Raw genomic sequence first — 13588 nt, 5'->3', positions numbered from 1 at the left:
AAATCATTTATCACCACTTTTATTAGCTTTAAAATAAGATAAGATAATCCAATGTGTTTTATTATCATTTTAAATCACATTCAAAACCCACAGTTTGGGAAGGCGTAAAACATAATTGAGGTCACCCGTTTTTATGACCAACAGGCTGGTGTAGTCCTCTACATCACGCACAGTTCAGCAGTCGGAGTTGGCCGGCGCTCTAGCTGTTGTTTTCTGTTGAGTGCCGGAGTAAAGACATCAAGGGCAGGGGTACAGACAGGATTAGTAGAGAAGATACGGCTGTTTTTGGAAAGCTGGAGGACGTTAAGTGAACTGAACGCCATCTTAAGTTATGGCAGATTCTCATTTGCACGGCAAGCAGTGCTGCGGCTGAACATCCGCGGATTTGCATCTCCAGTTTGAGCATCCTATTCGCAATAACATATAATTTATGTCATATGGAGACACCGAAAGCATATGACTTGGTTAATTAACTTTATATTCAAACATTAAAGTTGCAGCTGTTTCCGTCTCTGTCTTACACAGGCGAGAATGATCCCAATCCAGCTCCGCTGTGCAAGTTACAATTAGTGGGTGTGTGTATCAGCATTTAATGGCTGATTGTATTGATTTCAGTGAGTAGTCTACTTACTTATGTATGATATTTTGGTTGGATTATGATCTAGTATAGATTCATCCCTCTAAATGTAGCCTTGCATTAGTTCATGCAGGACACAATGTCATTCATACGCCCCAGTTGTAATCAGCTGATAGCGGCTGACGGCAGTCGATAAGTCACGATCCAGTCACAGCCACTCTCTCACCAAGGTCACTTATTTCAAGTTTTCCCCACCGACATCTGACAACGTTACTACGACGGAGTATTAGGGCCACATTGTTTATAAGAAAAATGTTGTAAATGTACGCGCGATTGAAGTTGTACATTTATAAGAATAACGTTTTAATTTATGAGAAAAAAAAAACGTAATCTCGTAAATTTACGACTTTTTATTTTTAAATTTATATTAATTTATAAATTAAGACTTCATTCTCGAAGTCTGTGAACATTTTTCGGACTGTTAGTTGAGAAACCACAAAACCCCTCTAAATGGCCCGCTGATGCATCCACTGATAACCCCGCAGTGGACCAGTCCCAGCTATATTTTGCATATACTTTTTAACGTCCTGATACTTATGACAATGTGATGCTGATGTGCCAAAAGATTAAGCATATCCTTGTTTGTGAAACCTATTCTAAAGTACAATTCCACGAAATTGCCCTCATTTTAACAACTCTCCAAAACAAGTTAGAATATTACGACTTTAATCTCGTAAATTAAGACTTTAATGTTAGATACTTAGATACTAAGTAACTAACGTTTGTCATTATCTTTGAGGTGTTACGAACGAGGTTCAGTCGGACAGTAACTCCAAGCTCTACTTCAGGTCTATTGAGCTGTTGTCCAAAACTCAGTAGCCAATCAGCAGGCAGCTTCCTAAGGCCCGCCCATGGACAGAAAACAAAAAACCTGGGAGCTCAAAGAACAAGTTGGGAGCGCAAACACAAAAGAGTAGGGACAAGCGAAATTCCGATCCTTGTGTTGTTTGATAATATCGACCCAAATCTAATTCTAATCTTAACTGTTTTGGACTGAGACTTTCCTTTAATGTATCACACTAAATTTCCACTCAGGGGAAGCTGGACTCTATCGGGTACCAAGTTTGCTGCAGTTTTCTAATCATGATTGAGTAAAAACTTATCCTCCATCTTCTCAGATGCCTGCGCTTGCAGAGAGCTGGTGTAAGTGGAGGTGAAGATGCAACAAAAACATTTACTCCAGGAGAAAGCAGAGTATAATTACCTGTGTTAGGCCTGGAATGAAGTCGCCGAGCAGAGCTCAGATTAGAGTGTATCTTCCAGTGTCCATTAATCAAGCACATTGGAATTAACTTTCAATTGACTTTCTTACCTTTTCCACATAAAGTGGATGCCACCGCTGAAAAATGGAGCCAGCGACTAATCTGCAGTTCAAACATGGTTTGTCACAGCGGTCGAAGAACGCGACAACAGAGGAGCTTCGATTTTCATTGGGGTTTGAATGTAATAAGAGACTTGCGCGAAGCGGCTGCCGCGCTTTCATTTCACGAGGAATCTCCATAACAATTGACGGCACATTAACTCCATCAATACCCAGGAAAACTATTTGTGATTTTAGTATGTTATGAAGATCCATTATCTCCCTTTTGTCCTTTTTAATAGCCCCTCTTTTTGGATGCGGTCGGTGCATTTCATTAAAAAAAATAAATAACTGAATTAATAATAATGATCATAAAAACTCATTAACCGTGTTGTTTATGTGTTTTCATGAAAACCTTAGTGGTCATTTCAATGTAGCTGGTATTTATTTGAGGGATAAATGACAGGATGACAGGATATCATATTAATAACAATAACAGATGATCATCAAGTGTGGTGAATGTGGAACTTCATATTATTATTATGTGATACTGGTTTATTTTTATCTTTCTGGCACGGCAGCAGTCTGCATGCGTAGATTAGGGAGACGGAGCCTTTCAGTGGAATATGATGCTGCTGCATCAGAGCCAATATACTGTATCACACTCTACAATGTATACAGCCAGTGTTTCCTTTCAGTATCATAATTTATTTTTTTGCTGTAATGCAGCGCCTAATTTTGTGTCCTTATCATTTGACGTGAATTGGTACAACGTCTCGGCCGGATGATGGATCGGCGTTCTGCTCTAATGCCTCGCTGGTAACCATCATGGATCAAAAACACGCCGCATTCTCATTACTGCGACTGTCATCGAGCGTCGTCTATTGACACTGGGAAGACATCAATGAAATATCAAAGCCGCAAACACACGGGGGGGGCGTTTCACTAATTGATTTTTTACAACACTGAGGTGGCTCTGGTGCAACAATTCACAAATACTCAGTGTTTCCACACACATTTAATTATGGTATATAGCATTGACGTCACCATCAAATCATTGGCAGGTTCTGGTTGACTTGTTAGCATGTCAAGCATGATTCCAAGTCTTTCCATCATCCGTTCTTCTTCTTCTTCTTCTTCTTCTTCTTCTTCTTCTCTGCCTATTATTTCCAAGTTAAATCCCATAGGGTGGGAACTTTGAAGCTCTAGTTTGAGCTCTAATTTGACTCCCAATCACATTATCTTGGAGGTTTTCGTCCAACTTTGAGATATTTGATTAGTACAATGTCAGTCAGTCCGGTTTTAGTTGGATTAGCACAATAAAATGCTTGTTTTCTCCCCCTAGTGGACAACATATATATATATATATATTTTTTTTTTTTTTTGCCTCATCCTCAAATATAACACACTGACTGAATGTCCACTGGGTAAAGAGTTGTTTAAAAGATGCCTCAACACACATATCCAACCCCGGTGAACCACCTTATTTTGTTCCGTGCCCTCTAATCAGCCATCAGGGACTCTCCCGCTATCTCTCTCTCTGTGTCTGTGTGTCTGTTGTTCTATTTGTTATCTCTTGAGGACCAGCGGTCCTTACAAAGACCAAAACCTGGTCCTCGTTTAGGCTTACGCTTAGGGCTAAGATATGAATTGTTGTTGGGTTAAGGCTATAGGGTTAGGTATAAGCTGATTATGGATCGTGCTTTGTCCAAATGAATGGAAATCAATGTAAGTGCTTAAAAGGATAACTCCGGGAATCTGAATGTGTGTCGTGAAGGACTCATAATAGACTACAGTATAAAGAGAAGCAATGACCCAAAGTCCTCTGCGCCCACTGCGACCTCGGCTGCTGCAATCCCCTGTGGCTCATCATCCCCTCCCTCCACACACTCACCTCCGCCTCTGCACGCCTTCACAGGCATTCACCATCACCACCACTGCTCTCCTCCTCCTCGACACCCACCCACCCACATGCCCTCCTCTCTGGCAGAGCCACATAATTATTTTCTGTGGGAGACACACTGCTTCCGAGCGCCTCTATCTTTAATTACAATCGAGCAAACGGGGGCTTTAACAGGAGGGACCAGACATGCTGCTTTGATGTTGTCTGCTCCTGGCCCTCCACTCTTCTCATCTCTCCCTCTCTCTTTTCTTATTAGCTAAGCTAACATATCTACCCCTTTTTTGACCACACGGCATCACATCCTCTCTGGCATTGATGGGATGTAATGCATGGGATATTTGTCCAAAAGCAGATTGGTAAAGCTTGGATGCGATGTTTTTTTTGGGGGGACGGGCACTTCAGCTTAACAATGACCAGTGTGTTGTTCTGCTTCAAAAAAGTCAACTCTAGTCCAGCCATCTGTGTTCTTTGATCCCCACTGCCAACAACGACTTTGTTCTTTTGGAGGAAACACTGACAGCAGGGATTAGCGTGTGTGTGTGTGTGTGTGTGTGTGTGTGTCTGTCAGGGGAGAGTGTGGGCAGCAGTGCACTCCCACTGTAGATTTTAAGGGCTCTTCTCACTTTATTTTTACTCATGTATGTTTACATTATGGACAAAAATGTGTATAATGTGGAAATTGGACAGCGGGCTATTTTAGAGCAAGGCTTAAATGAAATTAAACGTCTTTAATCTTGACCACCAAAAATACAAATATTCTTTTTTCCGTTTGACAGGATATAAATGCTCAGTCTTTTGTATGTGTATGTAGACTTTGTTTGTGTGTCCACGTGTGAGTCGTCTGATTAGCATCTAAGCTCAGTGATTGCTGCTGTGAGTCTTTGATTAGAACGTTGGCTGCCGCTTTCTTTCGGCCACAAACAAACAAACAAAGATACTGGACTGAATCAGTGACTTTCAAGTCTGCCGCCACTTCCCCTGCCCCCCCACCCTGAGGAAAATAGGATTGTTTATTTGCGCTGCAGCTCATGAAATAAAATGCAGAAGAATCGTTGTCATTTAGAAACGAGATCGCGTGTATTTGTATATCAAGATCCTGATTTTTTTCCCTCCTGTACCAGCTGTAAATAAACAAAACAAATAATGTAAATGAAATTGTAGTCATTAGAAAATCGTTCTTCTCATTTAAAGAAAGAGCAACACTCTTTACACCTGAAAAGCATTTACATTTTAGCAAATAAAGTGATTTATTGTGTTATGAAATAACTATTTTCTTTCAAATCAACCAACTATTATTAGTTCACTCGTCATATCACTCTCAGCCTGTGATAAATGCATATCTGGTGGACTAGTTCTGTCTCCGTACAACATAAACACTTCAAAACTTCCACTCAAACACTTGACTTTGAACATGCTTTGAAAGAATGAGAAACTGTGTGTGTGTGTGTGTGTGTGTGTGTGTGTGTGTGTGTGTGTCTCTGTCTGAGCCTAAATGATTGCTTTTGGATGTGTTTTAATAACATCGCTGTATTCATCGTCTGCTGTTCTTTCCTCACTGTGAAATACCCCCCGCACCCCCATTCTCTCGCCCCCAAAAATTGAAAACATAAACTGAATGAATGCTCACACGCCATGGAATATCAATCAGTCTGCAAACAAGTCGGAGGTGTCACCAGAGTAATGGCTTTTGTTTGAGAAAGAGTCCATAGCTGGCACACAGAGGGATTTAAAACAATATTCTTTCCGGCATAATGACTAGGTAATATGGATAGTCCATTTATCTTTGATTAGATTTTTTGATGCAGGGATTCATTCCCTCGGCTCCCCGTTTCATTATTCTTTCTAATTACCTGCACCGATTCGCCCATCAAGCATCAGTACACTGGTACGATGTAATTGCTTCTGCCATAAATCAAGAGACATTTGGTGGTGTCGAGAGAGTTCCTGCTCCATTAATACAAACACATTGAGAAGCCAGGCTTATGTTCATGTTGATAAATCCACTTGTCTACTGACTGTTTTCAATATGAATACTAACACTGCTAACGCCAATGCTACTAATACTAACACTGTAATAAGCAATGAGACCTGCGATGGACTGGCGACCCGTCAGTTGACCCCTGCGACCCTCACGTGGAGGATGAAGTGGTAGAAGATGAATGAATGAATCGACATAGTCAAACCCAATTAAAAGCCATATTGAAAAGATAAGGTTGATAACAATTCCCAGGGTCCTGACTGTTCTAACCTGACTTAAACACCTGAAACCCATCTGTGGGTGAAAGTGGGTTTACATACAGGTAAATTAACATTAAAAATAATTCTAACTACACGTGACGTGCACATGGCATTAGAGAGACCCCAGAAACAAACAAACAAACATATTCTTAGTCTGCAGGGTTATTAGATGAACAGCACCCGCAGCAGCTCAGCAGGGGGGAGGTGGCTGGAGGCGGAATGTGAATAAACTAAGTAGAAGCAGACAGAACTGGGGCTCAGTTGTTACCCTCGGGGTCAAAGTGATAATATATGAGCTCAGCTCCGGCAGGCAGAGAGACCGCACTACATTAGTGACCAACAAGTGACTTTGAGTGGGCACTTTGTCTGAAAGCAGCCGAGCAAATCTGCATTTCAGCTGATGATTCTGCTCTTCCTGCCGCATCACATCCCCCTGTTGTTCCCCCCCCCCTTTTCACAATGGTCACACTGACCTTAATATAGCTTTGAGGCAAATAAGATCTTTTGTACTTTTGCCAAAACATTATGCATATTAGGCACCGTGAACACAAGTGAAGGACAGTTTTTTTCCCCCCATGATACAAAAAGTCATGAAATTTGTATTATGATTTTTAAATATTACATGTTTTGTGCTCAGTACTTGCTGATTTATTAGTATGCATCATTGAGTATGAACTACTTGGTCCTTCCTTCATTACATCTCATATTGTGTCAGACTAGGAGAGGATGTTGGCATGTGGCATGAGACTCAAAGTGAGGACAAGAGGTTTTTTGGAAGGACTCACCCTGCTGAAAAATGCACTCCTATAGAGCAGTGAATGTGTGTGGTCTTCTGACTTCTTGCTGTCCTCACTTAAAAGCGTCTTGTCTGAACACATCCACTCTTTTTTTCGGGCCACGTCGCCTGCCAGCCCGGTGAAGAGCGGCTTCAAATGACGAGACTACCCGGTCCACTAAAATCACTGGAGTGCACCAAACTAAACGGCAACCCAACAAAGCACTTACTGCAACGCCTTCTGAAGCAGATTCTACCTCCTTCACAGATGAGACTTATTTACTGTGCTACGTGTCCGTACTGTATGCTCCGTGTGGAGCACATGCAGCTGCACTAATCATATATAAACAACCGCTGAGAGAGTTAAAGTACCAATCAACATTTTAGTGCATGCATCTTGCTGTTTTTCCAAACATTCCTATTGGGTTTTGGAGGTTGCCGCCATCAGAGAGCAGGCTGGTCTTTCATCTTTAGCTTTGTCATTGAGCTGTGTCGTAGCCTATGGTCCAGATCATGGGGGCAGCAGTCTAAGCAGAGAAGCCCAGACACTCCACTCCTTCTGGGGGGGATCCCAAGGTGTTCCCAGGCCAGCCCAGATGCAATCTCTCAATTGACCCAGACCCCCCAGGGAGGCGTTTTAGGAGGCATCCTGAGCAGATGCCCGGACCACCTCACCAGCTGGCCTCTCCTGGATGTCTGAGCTCCTCCTCTCAGCTTGTTTTAACCATAAATGCGTAAATATGCGTAAACTGCGAGCGCTCCATGATCCATAACTTTAGGATTTTTGAAATTGTTTCTTATCAAAATACCCCATTAAAGCAACATATAGAGTTATTGAATAATAATAATAATGACAATACCATAATAAGCTTTTAGAATACTATAAATAAAGTGATCTGGGACAGAATTAGAAGTATTCACCTCCTGTTTGCTATGAGAAATCTGGATAATGATGGGCGATAAAGAGAGGGGGCTTTCTGTTTTCTTATTCTTTCTTTCTTTCTGTTCAATACGGTCAGCCACAGCTTGTTTGCCGTATCCTGTCCATGACATGCAAGTGTTTCAGCTTCTTCTCCTCGTTTTACGGGCACATGCGGTGCGAATGAGAGACTACAAACACGGAGAACCCCACTGTAAGTCTTCTGTTACCTCGGTGGGTTCCTTCAGCACAGAGCACACACGCAGGCAGCGCTTTCAGTTATGTTAATTTATTTTGTATTTCACAAAGGATGCAAAACAAAGTCAGCACAGCTGTGCACTCTGCCGCCTGGCTCCTCTGGTACACATCTCTGCTTCAGCACAGTGCAATTACTCAAAAAAATCCCCTGATCTTCTCATCAGTGTTTCCTCAGAAATCCGCATGCAGGCCCCTCTTTGTCAAGTGCATCAGCTACTGTATTAAAAGGGTGAACACGCGCCTCAGCTGCGCCGTGCCAGTCAACTCGTCTGGCACTGCTCCCGTTGAGCTGGCTCCACACCTCCTCTCTCTCCTTCAGCTGAGTGCCTGGACCACATAATTACAATTTTCAAAATATTTGTCCAAACCCAGATTGACCCATCGAGTTTCCAGCAGATCCATATTGGTCCACGTGTCAGAACCAATAACAGAAAACTCAACACTATATTCTACCCTAAGTTAAAATTTGACATCCATATCAATAAACTGGTTTAAGCCTGCTGTTTTTTTCAGCTCCAGAGTATCGCATTTATTAACACAGCCACAGTTAGAACTCATTATTTATGCCTTCATCTTTTCCCATCGAGATTATTGTAATTCTCTTCTCACTTACATTAGTCAAGCTGCCCTGGCTCATCTCCAGCGCCGTCAAATTGCCGCTGCCTGATAATTAACAAGAACTGGTGGAGGATCCCACGTAAAACGCATTCTCCTCCTCGCTACGCAGGTTACCAATGAAATTCCACATCAATCTCAAGATACTTCTCATTGCCAATAACCACGGAGTCATCATATCTTAACCTACATTTGATACCACGTAGAAACCTCACAACCAAAGACTGGACATTTGCTACTAACTGACTTTCATGCTGCTAAACACCTTGTACCTTCTCTTGAAAAGAAGGTGCAACTGTATATAAAGTAAGTACTTGTTTACTCCCTGTGCGTCAATACACCTTAAAAAATTGAAAGGTCAGTCAATATCAGTGTTGCTCAGCAGAGATGGGGATATTACCTCCTATCGTTCATCGTATCGTCAAGGTTTCCTGAAATGTGTGCTTCATATCTGCTTAACCCTTTAACACCTAAGCCTCAAAATGTGCTTATTTTAACCATAAAAGGGCCAGAAAATGGCTTTTGCCGTTATTTACGCTTTACTGCATGTAAAAATAGTGTATTAACAATCTAAAACAAGGCAATCGGAGATGGTAGACTTCACCCCATTCACACAACAGCGTCTGGCGCCCTCTGTTGGTCATAGTGGCAAGTGCAGAAGCACAGACAGACAGACACACAGAGCCACCAAAAACGATAAAGAAAAAGAAAAGCAAAAAGTTTTATTTAGCAAAACGAACAATTAAGTTTGAAATTATATACTCGCGTGTCAGGGTCCTGTAGTATCTGACTTCACCATTGGGTGGCGGTACAAGTCTGGACGCATTCCCACTAAAGAAGAAGAGAATTTTGAATTGAAACCATATTTAAAATAACATTTGTTTGAAGTTTTTTTGTCTCAATGTCCAAAAACAGGCCCAAAAATGTACAGGCAAAAAAAACCCAAAATGCTGATTTGCCAGCTTCCTGCAACAGCGCCAGTGAAATTACCGTAATAACCACACATTGGCTTCGCTGTTATAATGAACAGTACTATTCTAACATGAACAGGTTGACCACAGTGATATTTCTAGTCCTATTTCAATCAGATTCACAATTTGTCATAATAGTTACATCATATTTACGGTGGAAGTTTCCTCTGAACACAGATCCGATTAGTACAAGGCTATTTCTGGCTGTCTTGCAGCAGCGTTACATGCAGTTTTATAGTGCACCCTCACACTCAGCGTGTTCCACGAGGCTTATGTAGAAACAGTGAGTGGGTTGACTTCGGTGCAGCTGGCAGTAGCCCAAGTTATGTGGTTTAAAACACCTGAGGGCCAGTGTGTACTATCAGAGACACACGGGGAGCTGAATGCAGATAACCTGCACAGACGTCTTGGTCGTATGTGGCAGCGTTACGTCAGCACATGTAACGTCGGTAAAAAACGCCGTGCTGAGGTCTGCATGTAACGGTGATTTCCCCACAGTCGGCCTGTTTTTGCAGACCTTGAATCAAATCAGCACATTTTGGAATGGGACTCGTGTGCAGCAGGAATCCTAATTAAAAATTGCATACAAAGCCAATTACTTGAAATGCACTTGTCGTGGGGAGCTGAGGAGCGCGAGAGCTGCAGGGCTGGAGGAGACGCAAACGGCCTGTGCTGTTGTAACACAAAGGAGTGATCAATGTATCATCACGACACAGAGAGGTGTATGATCGCCGCGGTCTGATTTCATATAATTACCAGTCGTGACAGCAGGGACGGTGTTTTGTTCCCACCTTGTGAGTCTGTGGGTGTTTGTCATTATGGTTAAATGTGGAGTTGGAGATGCTTTCTGTCGCAGGCGGTGGCTCCGAGTTGTTTGGCAGGTGTTTGTGTGTCGAAAGGAAATCCAATGCCTCACTTAGAAGCTCGGAAATATGTCGCATCTTTATTTGATTTCTTCTGCATCGACTGACTGTGTGAACGTCGTTTGACACAGCAGGCGGCACCGCTTTGAAAATCTCTATATACCAAAAAGTGAAACAGCTGCCGTTACGTTTTGCCTCATATGGACAGAACAGAACGGCTATTCCATATGTTTACATTTGTTGATTCAGTCTGATACTAGTTTTTAGGCCCCGGTATACTCGTGCGCCAGGGTCCTGTAGTATCTGACTTCCACCAGTGGGTGGCAGTACAAGTCTGGACGCAGGGAATAGGACGCATTCCCACCAAAGAAGAAGAGAACAACGCTACGGCTCCCTCAGAGGTCATCTGTCGGGCAGGGGAGTCGGGGTGTCAGGCGGTTCGAGGGTCACCAGGTCTTGGCTCGGATGACTTTCGTTGGCTACTACTTCTTCTGTCGTCTAAATGTTATTTATGCTTGGTGAGCAGGGCTTAATACTTCACTGTTAAGCCCCGCCCCACCACAATTTCTGGTGGGATTTCCAACACTCTTTGCTTTTATTGATCCACCATGACAGAAATTCGGAATTTCTGTGTCCACACAGTCTTGAAAAGTCAAACCTGATCATCTGAACATGGCCTGACTGGTGACAATGGCTCTGATCTACCCAAAGAAAACATGTACGCAAGACAATGTGAAGAATTCCTTTGACAAAGCCGTCACCACAGTAGTGACAACATCAAAAAAGGTACAGTCAGACATTTCACAGGTGCACAGTTGGGATCAAAATGAGTTTGAAGATGACGGTGGCGCAGCCTAATGAGCGCTCATGTACAAATGTCACAATGAATAATGATTCCTCATGGGTTTGAATGTCAGAACCACAGCTCATCCCAGTTTAAGTTGGCCTATGTAGAATTTGGACCACCAAACTGCTCAGTCATGATAGAAATGATGAGGTCATACTTTGTGAAGAGCACACTCGACACCACAGTGCCCCCACTGTTCTCCAGCTCTGACACTGATTTATGAGAGGATTCAAGATAAAAAAAAAAGAGAAAAGCCTTTGAATTTGCTCCCAGAAAACCAGAGTTGTTTTAATTTTTATAGACGTTTAGAATTAAAAGAATTAAACACACGTGAGAATATGTGAATACACGCATTCTTTCAGCTGCCACCTGATTAAAGTAAAACAGCAAACAAACGCAAGAATATAAATCTGTATTATTAATCTAAAATCCTCTGGTGGGCATAAATTAAGGTTCAAAGTGCTTTGGGCAGCCTGTGCCATGTCTGGGTTTGTTTAATCAAGTGAAAGTACACAGTGAGACTGAGTCCCTTTGTACGTGATTGATTTATTAGAAGTGGAGATGAGGAGCAGAAGGGAGGTTACAGACTTTCAGGTTGTGAGGAGGAAGTCGTCTGAGGTGTCTGCTCATGGTTATACAACCTTTTTCCTGTGGCTGTAGTAGTAGTAGTAGTAGTGGTAGTAGTAGCAGTAGTAGTAGTAGTGGTGGTGGTAGTAGTAGGAGGAGTGGTGGTAGTAGTAGTGGTAGTAGTAGCAGCAGTAGTAGGAGGAGGAGTGGTACTAGTAGTAGCAGTAGTAGTAGTAGTAATAGCAGCAGTAGTAGTAGTAGTAGTAGTAGGAGGAGGAGGAGTGGTAGTAGTAGTAGTAGCAGCAGTATTGGTAGTAGTAGTAGCAGTAGTAGTGGTGGTGGTGGTGGTGGTAGTAGTAGTAGTAGTAGTAGTAGTAGTAGTAGCAGCAGCAGCAGTAGTGGTAGTAGTAGGAGTGGTAGTAGTAGTAGCAGTATCAGTAGTAGCAGCAGCAGTAGTAGTAGGAGTGGTAGTAGTAGTAGCAGCAGCAGCAGTAGTGGTAGTAGCAGTAGTAGTAGAAGCAGCAGTAGTAGTAGTAGTAGTACCATTAGTAGTAGCAGTAGTAGTAGTAGTAGCAGTAGTAGTATAGTAGTAGCAGTAGTAGTATAGTAGTAGCAGTAGTATAGTAGTAGTAGTAGTAGTAGCAGTAGTATAGTAGTAGTAGCAGTAGTAGTGGCAGTAGTAGTAGTAGCAGCAGCAGTAGTAGTAGTAGCAGCAGTAGTAGTAATAGTAGCAGCAGTAGTAGTGGCAGTAGTAGTAGTAGCAGCAGCAGTAGTAGTAGTAGCAGCAGTAGTAGTAATAGTAGCAGCAGTAGTAGTAGCAGTAGTAGTAGTAGTAGTAGTAGTAGTCGACCAGGTGTCTTTGAGCAGTAGAATCTTCTGAATCTTTTCACGGGCACTTCTTTGTGTTTTCAGTCCAACTCCAACCTGTTTTCCCTTGTCTCGCTTTACTAGTGCACTGCAGCTGTTAGCTCCGTCTGTCTTGATATAAAACTTCCTGAGTGTCAATGTGTAAAACAAGATCTATACCACTACACTGAGAAACACACACACACACACACACACACTGTTTATATTTTAAAGTTGGGCACTAAAGTTTTTACAGAGATCAGTTCACACAAATAATCGGGATAAAAACACTTCATGTAAACACCACAATCTGAATACTCTGGTCTAATAATGGCCCACTCTCAAAGAAATGTTATTTATGTGGATTAAGTCAAATCTGTCCGATTTAAACGTGACATATTTCCGACTTGAAATGTAAAGAAACCAGGCAGGAGCAGGGGTAAATAACTGGTGTGAGACTGAGTCATTTAAATGGGCTTGGAATGATGAAAATGTCCCGCTGCTCTCATATAAAAGGCCTGGAAGCTTCATTACAGAAGAAACTCAAATATTGTATGAAGACCATGGAGTGGGTCCATTTTTGAAAAGACAAAACAAAACAAAAAACAGAAATGAAGGTCACTGACTCCAGAATAGAAGGAAATATATTCAGTGGTGCACAGCACGGAGAGAAAGATCTGAGGGTGAGAAGCAACGGTGGCATTTGTTTGTTTACAATTCTGCTGGAAATCAAGACTCCCTTTGTTGTTATTGTAAAAGCTAATGTGACATTAGTGTTTATTCACATTTGATAACATAAAAAAAAAAGAAGTAATCTCCGACCACGTGTGTGATCTGTGACCTGTGAAG

Source organism: Solea solea, chromosome 8, assembly GCF_958295425.1.
Source record: "Solea solea chromosome 8, fSolSol10.1, whole genome shotgun sequence".
Taxonomy (NCBI): domain Eukaryota; kingdom Metazoa; phylum Chordata; class Actinopteri; order Pleuronectiformes; family Soleidae; genus Solea; species Solea solea.
Note: the sequence above shows the minus strand (reverse complement) of the source record.